Source organism: Danio rerio, chromosome 8, assembly GCF_052040795.2.
Source record: "Danio rerio strain M-AB ecotype USA chromosome 8, GRCz13ab, whole genome shotgun sequence".
In the NCBI taxonomy this organism is placed as follows: domain Eukaryota; kingdom Metazoa; phylum Chordata; class Actinopteri; order Cypriniformes; family Danionidae; genus Danio; species Danio rerio.
Window position 1 is genome coordinate 32,721,820 of NC_141028.1, and position 18,881 is coordinate 32,740,700.

Here is an 18,881-nt window from a genome sequence, read left to right on the forward strand (position 1 = left end):
TTTATTCATATATGGACACTATATATATTTATATAAACTATGATGCATCAATTATGCTTGGTAACTTGGGTAAGGTCAAATAACAGCTTTTAACTTTGAAGTTTTCATTTTTTTACATTTTAATCGCCTTATGCAGTGAATGCGGTATTATATTTCAACATGAAAATTAGAGAACTGACGTGTTTTATGATAACAGCTGTCAGTCTTTTGTTGGACAGTGACTAAAATCTTTATTTGTCTAAATTTATTGTAAAACAAATTCTCCTAAATCATTTCCCATCATGAACAGCTTTATTTTGGCACGGTGACATATGCTACCTTCTACCATTGTCATTGGATTATGAAAACAACTTGATTTAGCAAGTCCAGACTTTTAGTCTGAGTCAGTGAGTGAAGTGTGGAGATGTTTACAATTCCAGCTTACAAAGAAAGACATGAAGGGGGGAGACATTCCCACAGAGCTGTCATCATGGAATCTACGCTACTGAGGGCTTATTACTGACTGAGGGGCTAAAGCAATCACAATAAATGTGTTCTGTCCTCCCACATTTACCTGGCACTGCGGTTAGGCTTTTTTATATCATAATGTGAAGAATGAAGATTAAGAGTGTCCAGGAATTTGCAGGTCGTTTGAAAATAAATGAGCTGTCATCGTTACTGCATGCCTTTTCAGTGGACATTGCGAAATTTAATTTATTAAGAAATAACAGTTTATCGCTTTTTGTGTTTTCAAGGGACGGATTGACAAGTTAAAATGAAAGGTGAAGATAAGTGAGCTGAACTGGAAATGCTGTAGTTCTTTTAACTATAACCTAATACAAATGGTTACACAATATATAGTTTCAGCATCAATATCTCAATGTGAGTGTCCGCACCGCAATAGTCACATCTGCAGTGTTAAGTCAGAATTATAGATGATCAGGAGCCACAGGACACATGTGAATTGTAGAATCACTTCAAAGTTTTTTTTTCCCCAAATTTTAAGAGGGTTGGGTACAAGAAATCATGATATTTGAAAGTGTAGCGAAGATTCTTGAATCTTTCATTATATTTACAACAAAGACTATGGTGTTATTTTACATTTTCACTGCAGAAAATACATTGCTTACTAAGAATTTTTGTCTGATTTCTAGTGCAAATATCCACATTTCAAACCAAGAACAATATTATTTTATTTACCCTGTTGGCTGATTACATTTGAAGGACAATTTAATTAATTTTGACACTATTTCTGAACGCAAAACAGTATTTTTGATTTAAGAATTTAAATATTTGATTATTTAATTTCCATACCTAAGATCTGTTAGGCTCCCCAGAAAAAAAATAAATAAATAAAGTTACTTAAACCATTCCAAATAATCTATAAAATAATATACATATTAAGTAAAATATTGCAATATCAAGTTTTCCCAGTATTGTGCAACCCTAGTATCAATGTATTTTATCAACTTTGGAATCCCGAGAAAAATAGCAAAAACCTGAAAAAGTCCCAGAATATACACTTGATCTTATCCAACCATATCTTTATCTGTAATGTTGCTTTGGTGTTGATGTGACATTGTAGACGGTGTGTCATAAACAGGAAGTTGCTTTATCCAAAATAGTAGCAGTTGAATGGCTGTCAGTGCTCTGAAGAGCTTTTTCCTGCCGCTATTTTTACATCGTCTCCCTTCTGTGGGGAAAATGGTCTACCGATTTGTCTTTGAGGTGTCACGGAAATTTGCTACACAATAACCACATGTTCCCGATAAAACAACTGTGGTAAACACTAAACAGACAAGCTTTTGATACCCACACACACACATAGGCCACATCCTTTGTTTTGTGAGCTTTGCATTTACATGTAAACATGCCAAGTATTATATTTTCATTCAACAGATTTGTCAAGTTGAACTCGGGCTGCTTCATGTTTCATGTATAGAAGTACTGTACTGATCACAGCATGATTTTTTTTGTCTGTGTTAGTCTTTATGTTTATCTTAATTGTTTAATATTTATCTATGCTGAAAGAAGATGATTTGTTAAATACAAGCATTAAAATTGTGTCATGTTTAGAAATGCTTAATTGTTGCCTAAAATGCCGATGGATGTGTATTTCGGTTAGACATTTTTGATAAAAGACAAAAAATATATATATAGTTATTATAAGAAAACAAGGTTATTAGGCTAAATGTTTTCAGATTGAATTTCAGTTTGACATAATTATTTTTAAAGATTCAATCTTTAAATAAAAAGATTAGACCTAACTTGAACACTATTAGCATTTGCCGTTAGCATGTTTGAACTTTTTTTGAATTGCTACAGTTGCTAGCTATTTTGCCTAAACATTAAATTGTTGTATGTTTTGGCTGTCTCTTTTGTCTGTCACACCCATTACAGGTCTTTCAATCAGGTGTGTTTGGTTAAGGAGACATGAATAATGTGCAGAGCTGGTGGTCCTTGAGGAACGTAGTTGAGAAACACTGGTTTAACATATGCTAGCAGTAATATAGATACACATGCTGCGTCCCAAATGGCACATTATACACTATGCACTTATGCACTATGTACTTTTGCACTTACACACTCAACAGGATAGTATATGTATGTAGTGGCGTCCCAATGGCACACTAATGTTTTTTTTTACTAAGCGGAAATTCAAATCGTTTCCCTGATGACGTTTGACGGTTGCCAAATCAGTGAAATAAACAACCGAATTATCAAACAATACCTGCCGTAAGTATTGCCGCATTTACCATCGGGAGGTGCCATAATCACTCTCGTAGGAGAATTTTGCTTTCACCATCCAAAATAAATAAAGTTATTCAACATGTGCGTCCGATAGCTCCGCCCCTTCCGCTACGTAAGCAAACCTGCGGTCGTTGAGTGCGTGAAGTGTCCATCATTCCACACTTCATTTTAGCGGCTTAATGAGTGCATCTTCCGGGTAATTAAAGTGCACTTATTATTTTTGGAATTTTCAGTGTGAACACACTACTAACACTATTTATACTACAAAATGACGTAGAATAGTGCAGAAGTATGCGATTTGGGACGCAGCTATACTGTAGATTATTAGCTAGATATTAATGTTGTGAGCATGTTTGAATTTTTGTATATTAATAGCATGTTCCTGTTTTATGTAGTTTACATGTTGTCATGTTTAAGCAAATTGTTAGCATGCTTACCTTGTTTATAGCTTTAACAAAATAGATAGACAGACGAATGGACGGATGGACTGATGGATGGATGGACAGACAGTCCATAGTAGATAGATAGATAGATAGATAGATAGATAGATAGGTAGATAGATAGATAGATAGATAGATAGATAGATAGATAGATAGATAGATAGATAGATAGATAGATAGATAGATAGATAGATAGATAGATAGATAGATAGATAGATAGATAGATAGATAGATAGATAGATAGATAGATAGATAGATAGATAGATGGATAGACTGATGGACGGACGGACGGACGGACAGACAGACAGACAGACAGATAGACAGATAGATAGATGGACGGACGGACGGACGGACGGACGGACTGACGGACGGACGGATAGTAGATAGATGGATGGATGGATGGATGAATGGATGGGTGGATGGATGGATGGATGGATGGATGGATGGATGGATGGATGGATGGATGGATGGATGGATAGATAGATAGATAGATAGATAGATAGATAGATAGATAGATAGATAGATAGATAGATAGATAGATAGATAGATAGATAGATAGATAGATAGATAGATAGATAGATAGATAGATAATATATCGTTGCAGCTATTTCAGAATCATAAAGAAACTCACACAGGAGGTCAGCGGGAGTATTTAAAACCTACAGTACATGTGAAAGGGATATAAGCCCTCAGTTTTTTGCAGATTATACAGAACTGACCTCTAATGAACCGTTTCATTCGAACATTTTCAGATCATGTAACATGGCATTGAATAAACTTTGATCCTCAAGTTGGAGAAGATAGTTATGAGCAGCTGGTTATGTTAGAGTATCAGCTCATCTGATCCTGAGATGGATTGCCCATGGCCTTACACATCTGGTGTTTTCCTCCCCCTTTGGGATCATATTCAAACACGAGGATTAAGATGATCTGTGTGTGGTTCTGTCGGAGTTTGTGTGCACATATTGGTGCAAGAAAAAAAAGACTAAGAGTGGTGACTCTCTCTTTTTTTTTTGTATTATCGCAGGATAGAAATGCTGATATTGCGTCATGACCGTTTAATCTGCCTCGTGTTGAAGTGTGTGACGTGTCTGTAGTCTCTGCCAGCAGACACAAACATCTGTGCTCACTGCTAACCGAAAGGCTGTGATTTGAAGTTTAAAAGCTCTGGTAGTATCTTTGTGGATCTAAATAGCATTATATAATAGATTTGAGTCTTTGTCATTTCAGAGACATGTTCCCAGTTATTAATGTTCCATTCCAAGGAAGCAGGGGTGTTATTTTATCCCACTTTGTTCCAATGAAGGCCTTTTTAAGACTTCCTGGTTGAATCCTGAGTTTGTTTGACAGCGTGACATGAGAGCGGCTGTGAATGGGCGAGTGCAGACATGAAAATGCTCCAAGGAATTCCTTACGTTCACAGCCTTTGACTGATAAACTGTGTGTTTATTTTGCTGAGACGTGCTTTGGGTTAATAAATGAATGTCAGTTTGATCATTGACATTGAAAACTGTAACCATTTTGAACCAAATTGTATCAAAATCAATCACAGTAGTCCTATATGTCAATGTTTATTTCCATAAAGACATTCTGAGGGGAGATTTGTTATAACTAAGTAGACATCAAAAATATTGATTGTTTAATTTCCATGTATTGAACATAAACCTTTTAGTGCTCAGAAATTCATTGTACAGTGTGTCCCCGGGGTCTTAAAAAGTATTACCATTTTATAAAACATTTTAGACACATTTAAGGCCCTAAAAGTATTTAAAATTCTTAAATTCTATTTTACATGGTGTTTAATTTTGGATCATACAATGTCTAGTACAATGCAATGCTAAAGTACAGATACAATGCTAAAGTTTGCCTGAACTTAATCTGCCAATTTTGGAGCCAAGGCAACACTGTTATTCCTGCTGTTCTATAGCAAAGACTCTAGAATACACAAGACATGTCATTCATATAGTTTTGAATAGGGAAACGTGTAACAGTCAATATGGCGAATGAAGCTCCACCTTCTAGTACAGGATCATCGATCGTTATAGACTGTTTCTCTGGCTTAGACCAGACGTGTGCTTTAACGACTGGTTTTGTGGTCAACAAACATACTGGAATCTCAGCGAATACTTGGTTCACAGATGTGAAAAATGTATCGACATAAAGCATAAAAAATTCTACTTTAAAATAAACCAAGTAGACTTGAAAACAAAAGTTATTTTGGTTTTGTAATCTGTATGAAACGAACGCGAGGTACATTCCATCCTGTCAAACGACAACAAGTACTCAAATACCCAACAAATTAGTAGACAAAGAGTCGCTGTCATTTCTGGAGAAGATTCCCCATCAAGACCAAGTTGTGAATTACATCAGAAGAGCAGCACAATCAGACAATCATTATTCAGAGGAGAATAAAGTATAGAAAGCCCATAAATGAGGTTGGTGTCGTGATCTCGTTTCTTTCGAGTGCGAATGTGCATTAGCCTGGGCACCCTGAAAAACTGCCGATTTTGTTTGATTCAAACGTTTAGTGATGAAACTTATGAGACTGATGTTGTTTAATTTAATTGATTTCAAATATGTAATCGTAAGCTTGGCAAGCAGTTTTTAAGAATGAGATGTTTTCCTATTCAGACAGAATGCCCAGCATACTACCTGAGAGGCGTTTCAAACATGGCCACCGAGTAAAATGACTTGCTTTAAAGGGGCTTTGTGTGTAGTTTATAAAATTGATAAAATCCTGCTAGAATTGGCATCATGTTGCTTTGTTCAGTGTAGTAACTAAAGCAACACCGTTATTTCTGCTGTTTCTTTAAGGCAAGTCACTTTACGCGGCCATCTTTGAAATGCCTCTCGGGCAGTATGCTCGGGCATTCTGTTTGAATGGGACAACAACAAATTCTCTATAATTATTTGCCAAGCATACAATTGAATTTTATATTAGGAATCACCAATAAAATTAAACAACAACTTTCTCTTTTATTTATTTTCTAAACGTTTGAGTCACAAAATCTGCAGAAACACTCTTCAGGTCTGAGCCATCATACATTCATCAATCATCATCAGTCTATTAGTGATCGATGATTGGCTTCAGTACTAGAAGGCAGGGCTTCTTTCGCCATATTGACGTTACACTTTTCCCCGTTCCCCTGAGTGATGTATATTCTGTAGTCTTTGTCTATAGGGTGCACTTGCTAGATTATCATTTTTATTCCTTATATTGTATGAATAATGTTTTTTTTACAAACAGTATTTAGAAAATATACTGTAAGTTAATGGCGCCAATGTTACCGGTTGAAACCTAAAGTGGTGATGAGGTCTTAAAATGTATGGGAAGTGTCTTAAAAATGGTCTGAAATGGTATTCAATTTCACTCTCAGATTCCTATGTATACCTTGTTTTAAGCAGCCTTTTTAATGCGTTTCCTGTATTTCAACTTTATGAACACAAATATTCTACAAATTTTTTTGTCACTTGTTTCAACTTATACTATGTTTATTGGTGTTTAAGTAGATGAGTAGATTAAGTAGATGTTTGTGGAAATGTGTGTTTTTGCTGGAATGATGACCTTGCTTCAAACGTGCAAGTTTCCTGTGGAAAGTTGAGTGTCGTGGTCAAACATCCCTGAACGTTTCCTTAGTGGCTGATTCAAAGTCACACTGTCCAGTGGGTTTGTTCCACATGCACCAGTTCCATCGAAAGATTGACGCTTTTGAAAGTCCAGTGTTTTTTTGTTTATAGATTTACAATAACAAAATGGTGGTAGCCCTGATTTGATTGTTAACAGTACGTTCACTGTGTCTGTTTTTTTTATAATGTACTGTATCTGAAATAAGTCTCATGAGGGTTATTACCTGACAGTTTAAAACTAAAACAGAAACGTTTATTTTTCTTATTATATAACATTTTATTTTTATATATATTTTTATTATTATTGGATGTTTGTTTACATGCCAAAAGTAATTTCTCCACTGGGAAGGTTAAACCAGTTTTGAATCACACTGTTATAAAAGTGTTTGAGTAAAATTTGTGACTTTATTCAGACTTGATTCATTTCAGTTTTTTATTTGAATTTAATTTTGGATTAAATGACTATAGATTTAACACAGATGCTATTGATATTCCAAGTTATGAACAGTGAGCATCATTTGACAAAAGGTGAATGAAATAAAATTAAGAGCCACAGGCCTCTGTATTAAAGTCCTTTTTGATTCAGGTACATTAAAACATAAGCAAATTTATGGTTCAAACACCATACAGTAAATAAACATTTATTTATTTATTTATTTATTTATTTATTTATTTATTTATTTATTTATTTGTTTGTTTGTTTGTTTCTTTGTTTGTTTCTTTAATTGTTTAGTATTTGCTTATTTACTTATTTATTTTATTACATATTATTAATTATATACTATATTTATTTATTTATGTACTTATTACACATTATTAATTATATACTGTATTTATTTATGTATTTATTACACATTATTAATTATATACTGTATTTATTTATTTATAACATTTTATTGATTATACACTGTATGTATTTGTTTATGTATTTATAACATTATTAATTATATACTGTATTTATTTATTACATATTATTAATTATACTCTGTATTTATTTGTTTATGTATTTATTATATATTATTTATTATATACTGTATTTGTTTATGTATTTATTACACATTATTAATTATATACTGTATTTATTTATTTATAACATATTATTAATTGTATACTGTATTTATTTATTACATATTATTAATTATACACTGTTTATTTGTCCATGTATTTATTACATATTATTAATCATATATTGTATTTATGTATTTATTACATATTATTAGTTATATACTGTTTTTATTCATTTATTTATTACAGATTATTAATTATATACTGTATTTATTTGTTTGTTTATTTATTTATTATATATTATTAATTATATACTGTATTTGTTTATGCATTTATTACACATTATTAATTATAGACTGTATTTATTTATTTATTTATTTATTTATTTATAACATATTATTAATTATATACTGTATTTATTTATTACATATTATTAATTATACACTGTGTTTATTTGTTCATGTTTTTATTACCTATTATTAATCATATATTGTTTTTATTTATTACATATTATTAATTATATATTGTATTTATTTATTTATTACATATTAGTAGTTATATACTATTTTTATTTATTTATTTATTTAAGATTATTAATTATATACTGTATTTATTTGTTTGTTTATTTATTTATTATATATTATTAATTATATACTGTATTTGTTTATGCATTTATTACACATTATTAATTATAGACTGTATTTATTTATTTATTTATTTATTTATAACATATTATTAATTATATACTGTATTTATTTATTACATATTATTAATTATACACTGTGTTTATTTGTTCATGTTTTTATTACCTATTATTAATCATATATTGTTTTTATTTATTACATATTATTAATTATATATTGTATTTATTTATTTATTACATATTAGTAGTTATATACTATTTTTATTTATTTATTTATTAAAGATTATTAATTATATACTGTATTTATTTGTTTGTTTATTTATTTATTATATATTATTAATTATATACTGTATTTATTTGTGTATTTATTACACATTATTAATTATATACTGTTTTTATTTATTACATATTATTAATTATACACTGTATATTTGTTTATATATATATATATATATATATATATATATATATATATATATATATATATATATATATATATATAGATTATATATATTGATATATTGTATTTATTCATTTATTTATCACAGATTATTATTATATATTGTATTGATATATTTGTTTATTTATTTATTATATATGAATAATTATATACTGTATTTATAAATTTATTTATTACATATCATTAATTATATACTGTATTCATTTGTTTATTACATATTATTAATTAAAATGCATTTATTTAGTTATTTATTACATAATATTAATTATATGCTGTATTTTTTTAAGTTATATTTTGTATTTATTTATAACATATTGTTAAATATACTGTATTTATTTGTTTATTTATTTATATCATAATAAATTTTTTTATAAATTTACATATAACATATTACATATAACATTACCAATTAAATATATTTACTACCAGGTCTAATATTGATATCCTGTGCATGTGGAGTAGTTTAACACACAGAAATGTGTGTGCAAAGGCAATTAGTGATTCTTTACAAAATGACATCATCAGTTACAGTTACAGGCCTAGTGTACATCTTTTGATGTTTTCAAAAATTTGTGTGCAGCGATTGTGGGATTGTTGGACAATGTTGCCATCTGCTTGCAAACCATTTTAAACCGTATGTCCACAGTTGCGGCAAAAACTATAAAATATGTAGAAAAACTAATATTTTGAGAAATTACTTTTGATGCAAAGTAACAAAGTAAAGTAATTATACTTTTTTCTATTTACTCCAGTCTTTAGTGTTGTATGATGATTCTTACATGCTTATTTGATTTAAACATTCCTTATTTTTACCACTATATGAAAGGGGTGCATCGCTTAATACAGTGTGAAAACTGTGGCTGTTTTTTCTCCTTCAAGAAAAAGTCTCAGTGACTTAATGAAAAAGCTTTTGAACGCTTGTTTCTTTCATGCAGGAAATGACATCAGGATATTTGTATGGATGTCTCGGTATGAAACATATCCCATTTTTACCATCCATGCGGCCTTGGTGTTAGCCACAGGAATTGTTTTGCTCATAAGCTCAATGCTAGTTGCTAATCTCAAAGTAACACGCGCTGCCCTTTGGCACGGCTCTTCCTTCAAAATCCAGACCTCTCCATCACGCTCTGTAATCCTCTACCTCTTTATTTGTTCAGCCTCTGTCTATTATTCTGTCGTTTTAACCAGGCTTCATGCCAGGCAACTCAGCAGGGCTGTCTCTGGGTTTTCGGAGTCCTCTTTTTCCTGTTTCTCTCTTACTGAAGGGATTTGAGTGGCTTACATTTTTGTCCAATACTAACGTCCTCATACACACATCCTCTATAAGCCTTATATAAATAAATTGAAAATGGGATCCTTGGTGTTTTGCTGTGGAACTCTCTTTCCAATTTTCCATCAATACTTTTATTGTCTTTTAGGGAATTTGTGTAAATCACAGTGTTTCTGGATGTACTGTAAGTGGTTGTTTTGCACTGTTGATTTGGATGGCCGTGAGTGGACAGCTCTGTCTCATTGGTGTCATGAAGTAAAAACTAGATGTGAAAATTCAAGGCTTCTTCATATTTCTTTACAACCCAGGTTTCAACGCTAAGGATTTTTTTGAGTGGTTCAGACCAAACCAGACTATCTGACCAGTGGATCAGATTTTTTCTTGCCTCCCAAAATTTTCACTGGCCCCACCAAAAATAAATAAATAAATAAATAAATAAGCAAAAGTTAATAGCTATTTCTAAACATATTTTAAATATGTGTCAAAAATAACATCTGTAAATTTTTAATTTAAATATTTAAAAAATGTTAAACGTGTTATGAAATTCAAAGAGCAGTATGGAAAATTTGCTGGTATTTTATTGTAGTTCTAAATTATTTAACAAAAGGTGGCAGCTTTGCTAAACTGATGGCAAACCTCGCTTCATTTTATTCGTAGTGTTGTACCCACATAAATGTCTGCTTCCAAGACCTTAGCCTCATAAGTCCCCTAGCTGTATTGGTTGTTATAAAGTTATGGACAAAAACAACGTCCTCACAACATCCAATAAGATAAGAGGAACCAAAAAAAGCAATATGGTGTTTACGACATCACAGAGAAGTTAGTGTCACTCAAACAGGTATGAGTTAACTAGAGGAGTTCACAAGCAATTTGCAATCTCAAAGACTTTAGATAAGAGCATTAAATCACAAACAAAATTAAAACATATTTTCTCAGACTAGTCCTCACAAAGAGAGACTGTCCTCACAGAGACCCACAGAAAGTGTGAGAGTGAAAGCGCGCGCGTGAGAGAAAGAGAGAGAGAGATCGCCATGGCAGTTTGTGCTGGCTTTTTAAACTCTGCGCCGACCAGCATTTAGTGGTGCAAACCCAGCGCCAGCAACACCATCAGCGCGAAATGCGGATCCTCCAATGCTGTTCGTACCTGTAACACACCCACATACAAACAAACGCACACATGTAACTCCTGTTCTGCAGTTGAATGTAACAGTAGCATTTAAAGGCTTAAAAGTGTTTCTTGATTCTAAGACTGTATTATTTATTTACACTTTTATAAAAAGGCAGCACTGTCCTGATTGGGCCAGTAACGGTCCCGTCAACTGCCCCGGGTATTTCTCACCCGGGCCATCGGGCAGTCCTTATAGTTGAAGTTGAAGTGAAAACTATAATGTTTAGAAATGTATTAACCGTTATAAACGGGGGCTAATAATTCAGGGAAGCTAATAATTCTGACTTCAACTGTATATGGTGAATAACAGTGAATTCACTTTTCCAGAGTTTTTTTAACATAATTTTTTTTTTCTTTTTTTCTCTTGATTTAAAGGGCCATGAAACCCCCTCGTTTCAGCAGGGTGTTTTCACACCTCTACTTTGGAAAAAGTCAGAAAAGTGGGCGTGTCCAGCTCTGTTTAGGGGGGAGTGTCGGAGGAACTAAAGTGGGATGGTGTGGGAGTGTCTATTTGGGCACGCGCGAGTTTCAGTCAAAATACACACACATGAGAAAGTGATGGTGTTTAACCTACATGGACATCTGTAGTCGAATTATTTGCCAAATTATTAAATGTTGGACTTTAACTGCAGTTTGGCTCTTTCATTCAGGGAATTCATTCATGCCCCTCGCGACAAACGCGATATTTGATTCGAGGATCTGCTCTAAGCGTGTATTTTTCATGCAATGTTTGATACCGCACGGCGAATGAGAGAAAAAAAAACTCTGCATTTCCCGGAAACTTAGATGCACACGGCAAGTAGCGTCAGAAAGCCGCGTGTGTTATTCCGGTCACAAAATGCGGTGCTATGTTTGCACTCAGTGCAATAGTTAACTTAATTCGATACAAACAAACTGAATAAACAAAGAGCACTGGTGGCTCACTTACCAAATCTGTAGAGACAGGACAATCACCAGCAACTAGAGCCGCGTCTTTATGAAGAGAAGACTAACGTTACAAGCGAATCCGGATTTCAGTGTTTGCAGATGAGAACAGCTCTCAGGTAAACAATGTTCCTCCTTAGACACGTAAGTTATTGTTGTCGAGCGTCGCGTACACTGTTAATCCACACGTGACTCCAGCTGAGCTCTCACAGAGAGAAAAATGAAAACGAAACTTAATGGCAGCAAACTATAAAAGCTACACTTCACGCTTGTTTTGCCAACACAACGTGGCGTCTCTGTGGCGTAAACACGGTGACACTAATGAATATTAATGAAGTTGCACAATAGAGCGCGCTGATTGGTTTGAACCAAGCCTTACTCATGCATTAATGCAACACACTGTAAGACGTAATAAGACTCACTCTGGCACAGACGCCCAGTCTGCACGCTGGAATACAACGGTATTATGTCATGACCGTGACGCAGCTTCAAAAATTCGTTTCAAACAGGAAGTACGAATTTGCTTGAAATAACGCAAAAACAACCAATTTACACTTTTTAGTGAAATATAGGTGTCCTAATAGTGTTTTTAGCAGTGTGGGACACATATACGACTGTCAACAGCTCAAAAAATGTGTTTTGGTGTTTCGTGACCCTTTAAGCGTATTCAAGATTTTTGTTACACCTAATGTTGATAAATAAGATTTATTGCATTACTTTAATTTTATGTGTGTTACCATAATGGTGTTTAGTAGTTATGTGAATGACACTGAGCGCCTTCTATTTGTTTGCTCCTTTGCTTGTGAGAAAAGTTGTTTGTGATGAGCTTTGGGTCATCATATGACTTTCTCATTCACATGAGTATATGGTTGTTGTTTTTTATGTGTGTGTGCTCGTGCTTATGGTTGTTTTGTTTTTTGTTTTCTTAAGAAAGTATATGTTGTGCAGACATTAGTACTTCAATACATTGGTGAATGACAAAAATAATGCAATACAGTAATTTACCAAAAAATGTAGACATTTATTTATTCATTTATGTTCCCTCCATGTTTTAATGGACCCTTTTCACAAGACGGATTAAACAGTCATCATAATCTTACATGATGATTTAATGAACAGAAATTAAAGTGTCATTCACAAATTAAAAACTTTTAACATTAGTAAGTTCATTTAAAGTGGAAACTAAGCTATTCTTTTCAAATACAAATTTGTCTCTCGACCTTGACCCCAGTTTAAATATACGTTTAGTGTTCAGCATGTTTTGCTTGCATTAATTGTATTGGAGTTTTAAGTGGATTTAAGTGTTTTATTTGGTTTTTATTTTAACTTATTTTCTGGATAAAACAATATTGCTTTAATATTTTGTAATATTCATGCTATTAATATCACCATTTAACCTGTTAGCCAGCACTCAATTATAGGGATTAACGCCTACCTAATTTTAAAAAGTAACAGTTCTTGACCCCAGCGAGCTACAAAAACAAATAAGATATCTTTGGAAAGATGACACTTTGCGCTTTGCTATGGTCCAAAAGAGTTTTACCACTTTTTACCTTTTTTTATTATTATTTTTATTATTTTTTCCATATACAAACACATGAAATCATTTATGTAATCTAGAAGAGATTTGCCTATGGCTTTATAATTCAAATTTAATGCAGATAGCATGCAAAACAAGATTTCTGCAAAAAGTTTGCTGAGACTATATCTGTGTTCTTCTCTCCCTCACTGTCAGGCATTTTCTCAAAAATGGCCTTCCCAAACTAAAACAGTAACAGCTGCTGAATCATTTGGTTTACGTTCTCTGTTTAGATATCTTTGGAAAAAATACACTTTGGTCTTTACTGTTTATCATCTAGAGTTTATAATACTCAAAGCGAAAAAAAGTTATTGATGCTTAATAACATTTTAAATCCACAAATTTAATTTGCTCTGTTATTACATTTGTTCTGACTATTGAAAATGAATTAACATTACAAGTTTAAATGCACAGAGCAAGAGCTGTGGGGGATCAATCTATCAAGACCCCACGTGTGTGTGTGTGTGTGTGTGTGTGTGTGTGTGTGTGTGTGTGTGTGTGTGTGTGTGTGTGTGTGTGTGTGTGTGTGTGTGTGTCTTGTGTATGTCCACAGAGCTGTATATAGCATCAGACTTTGTCTGCGTTGAGCTGATCAGCACAGCAGATAAGACAGACACATAGTCGATACGCTTGCGTCTGGACGTCTCACCAGTGCTGAGCTGTTCACAGACTGCAGGAAATGAATGACGGGCTTTAAACGACTTACTCTACAAATACAGACAGAGAGAAAGAGATAACTCACAATTGTCAGGACAGTCTACGAGGATTCATCATGTCTCAAATCACTGCAGTCTCTGAATCACAACTGATGTACAGTACAGAGTGACGGTGTAATTTTTCCTGGATAATTTTGATACTCTGGAAAAAATAAGAGAGCCTATGAGTTCTCTGGATTTGTCATTAAAGGTACATTATTTGAGTACAATGTTAATTTGTGTTTTATTCTATGAACTACTGATAATGTGTCTTTAGAATTTCAGATTAGAATATAATCAATTACAGTATTTATTTGGCAAAATGATAAATGGTGACACTTTTGAAAATTTCTGTAGGTTAATGTATTTACTAAAGTAAACAAGCAAGGAGCATTATATTTAATACAGTATTTATTCAACTTTGTTAACATTCTTTGTTAGTTCTTATTAACTCACAGTGCATTAACTAATGTTAACCATCATTTGATGTAAACTATTTCTTGATGAATATTTTTTGTATGCTGTATTATTCAGTATTGTTCATTTTTTGTTCATGTTAAATTAACTAACATCTACTAATCTAACCTTATACCAGAGCACTTGGAATCAAAGTTGTAGGTCCTATTCTCTCTCCTTGCATACTGCAACAAATCCTAGGTTTTTTTCTTCTTCTTGTGATCCCAACACAAATCAATCAAGTTAACTTTATTGTTTTTCCAAAGTGATAAATAAAGTAATAAATACACATACATATTAAGTATAGTACAAAAATAACGCAACAGTTTGTATCAATAAATTCAAGTTACGACAACATGTAATAAAATTAATTTCAGACAACACACTTATTAAAATGACCAAAAGCAAAATTACCTTTTACTCAATAATCAAAGGCATTTTTACATAGCATAAACTCCATTGTTTAAGTCAAGTACTGAAATTTTTTTATTTTTTTTTATTAAAATTTCAAACAAATTCAGTGTTAAGTACTTATTTACATGCAAGTTTTTAAGTTTAGAACCTTAAATTAAATAGCTGAAATTGTTTAATCTTTTGTTTGTTTTAAAATTGACTGTTTACTGTACATTTAGTTGCTTGTAAGAAATACATTTAACATTTTTGTTTTCTAGTAATTTTTTATTTGTTTTACACCACAGATTTTCATTGTTTTACAAACCAAAAGCATGTACTGTCCCTAAAACCCTATGAAAAATAAAAAACATCAATGTGTGGACTTGAAAATACAAAACAACTTTATTAAGGTGGAAAAATTGAGTTATCAACCCAATTTCTTTGGGTCGCTACAAGTTACATATTGTTTTAAACAAATTGACAGATATTTACCTTTTATTTAGCCACATTAGTTGATGTAATTTTCCTGTTTTGGAAAAACATAATAATAAAACCTAATAAAATTATACTGGCTACTTAAAAATTTTCATCTTATCAGTAGTTTAGTATTTTTTAAGTTACAACAATGCATTAATCTATGTAGTGATAACAGACCTCTTGAGTTATTTTTTTTTAGAGTAAATTCTGATAACATGGGATGTTTTATATTGACCTATTGTTCTGAACTATAGTACTCTTATTATATTTTGATGTCACATTAGAGTATAAAATATATAAAACAAAAAGTTACAATTTGCTTTGATAAACATACCTGTTAATGGCGAATCCCGAGAACTGAGCCTATAATATGCTAGATTCATATTAGTGTCAAAGCTAGTTTATTTGCATGTTTTTTGTCTCACTTGAAATTTTCACTTGATTAAATTACTTGAACTTGCTCGGAGAATGCAATTGAGGTGAATTTGACATGTTTGTAACAAACGTAATCCACATCATTCGTGTCACCATGTGAAAATTTGCCTCTTTTCGCTCATTTGCGCATTGACTTTGTATGTAATCTCCTAGCGTGAATACTTAAATTTGCATTTGGTGTGAACCCAGCATATGTGCTCCTTGCATTGAACTAAAAAGCAGACTTTTAAATTTTTCATAAACCATTTGCATAAGTACAGTTGTTTTATACATTTTATACATATGTTTTATGTGAAAAGTGCATTTGCCTGCCTTCATCTCAGCAGCTGCTGCTCATTTTTAAATCTGAACATGCTCTATATTAAAATGGCATCACTAATGCGGCTATTCATCCATGTAGTCCTTAATCCTCATCAATGGTAATTAAAACAAGAACAATGGTGTTGAATTATTCATTGCTGTTGGAGTGATTAAGAGGTATTAGTTTCTGCTAAATGGGGTCTTGTCGGGGTGCTCCTAAATGGACTGCTTTGACTTCGGTTTCAGATTTCCGCCAGCATTTCTAAATTTCATATCATCCTTTCACTGCCAGTAAAAGAGGGTCCCCGTCAGGACAGAGGCACTATTGGAGTCCTCTGGTCTTTCATTGTTCATTAGTTCATTGTGTCAGGCTGGAGGAATAATAAAGACGTGACTCGACTTCCCCCATTAAACTGTTTCTTTTGGTTAGGATGAGTGCGATTCCCTGGAGGTGTGGGATATATATGAACTCTGTCACAATAGCAAGCAGGTCAAATGAGGAAAATGTTGGCTCAAGTTGCAAAAAAAATTTGTGCTTTCAAACAAAGGCAATTAAATAGATTTTTTGGTCCCACTTTATATTAAGTGGCCTTAACTAATATGTACTTACACAGGAATTGATTGTTTGTTACAATGTACTTATTGTGTAAATACATGTATTTACTGTGTACTTATGCTTGATTAAATACATGTATGCAATTACATGTGTAGTTAACTTTTGTAATTACATTTGTTAATACACTGTTGACCATCCCTTACACCTTAACCTACCCTTAAACCTACCCATACCACCAAACCTGTCCATAACCCAACCTCTATCCCCACTCAAAAGCACCACAAGTGTTCTTAAATACATTATAAACACAGTAAGTACATTGTATTTATTTTTTATGTAAGTACATAGTAGTTAAGAACACTTAATATAAAGTGGGACCGATTTATTTATTTATTTATTTTTTCCCATAAAATAAAGCATTATGATTGACTTTTAGCCCTCATTTGATGCTGTAGATCTATGTATTTATCACATACGCAACAATGACTTGATACTGGTTATTCTAATTCACATCACCTCTACTTTACAGTACTAAATCACCAGATTGCTAGTTAAAGTTAGTTTAACAGTTTTTTACATACATGTAACATACACTCACCAGCCACTTTATTAGGTACACCTGTCCAACCACTCGTTACGCAAATTTCTAACCAGCCAATCACATGGCAGCAACTCGATGCATTTAGGGATGTAGACATGATTAAGACGATCTTTAAAGAGAATAGTCAGAAAAGGAGAAAATATCCAGTGAGCGGCAGTTCTGTGGGCACAAATGCCTTGTTGATGCCAGAGGTCAGAGGAGAATGGCTGGTTTGAGCTGATAGAATGGCAAGAGTATCTCAAATAACCACTTGTTACAACTGAAGTATGCAGAAGAGCATCTCTAAATGCACAACACATTAAACCTTGAAGCAGATGGGCTACAGCAGCAGAAGACCACACCGGGTACCACTCCTGTCAGCAGAGAACAGGAAACTGAGGTTATAATTTACACAGGCTCACCAAAATTGGACAATAGAACATTGGAAAAACGTTGCCTGGCCTGATGAGTCTTGATTTCTGCTGCGATATTCAGATGGTAGGGTCAGAATTTGTTCTAGTGACATAATATAAATAATAAAGCGTAAACGATAACATCCAATCCATCTTCATTGTCAGAGGAGAAAAATTACAATACAATCTCTGCATTTTACTACACACATTTTGCATAATTTAGCTGTGGCGTCATGCATTAATGATGAACAGGAGGCTTAATTGAGGCTGTGATTTAGAGAGATGGCAGATAACGTTTCCAAGATTAAATTGGAAATGGGTGATGAATTCCTAAAGGCTTCGGTTGTCTTCGCTTAGCAGACTTTCACTGTTGCTTTCAATTACACATCAAAATCTTTATTGCAAAAAAGCAGAAAGCTCAGGCAGTGATGAGTCTTTCTGGCTAAGGTTTCAGTCCTCTGTTTAAATTACATTTAGAGATAAAAGATAAACGAGACTGCTGAACTGACGGATGCATTGACTATTTCAGGCATTTAAGATGGAAAGCTTGACCTGTTTTGGGATGTTTGCCACTTTCAGGGAATAAAAATAAAAGTAGCATTAATATTATATTGAAATTGATTTAATTGTAAATCAAATGAGCTGTTGATGTTATTTAAAAGCTAATAAAATCCTATCCGCTTATTAAGTTGTGACATGCAATACTGTTTCTAGATACAAAACTAGACTC

At 32.7% G+C, this 18,881-nt stretch overlaps 1 protein-coding gene across 4 annotated transcripts in view; it reads left to right on the forward strand.

Moving 5' to 3' along the window:
• si:dkey-91m11.5 overlaps positions 1-18,881 on the forward strand; it is a 95,337-nt gene that overhangs the window by 25,986 nt on the left and 50,470 nt on the right. The gene's annotated exons all lie outside the window — the stretch shown is intronic.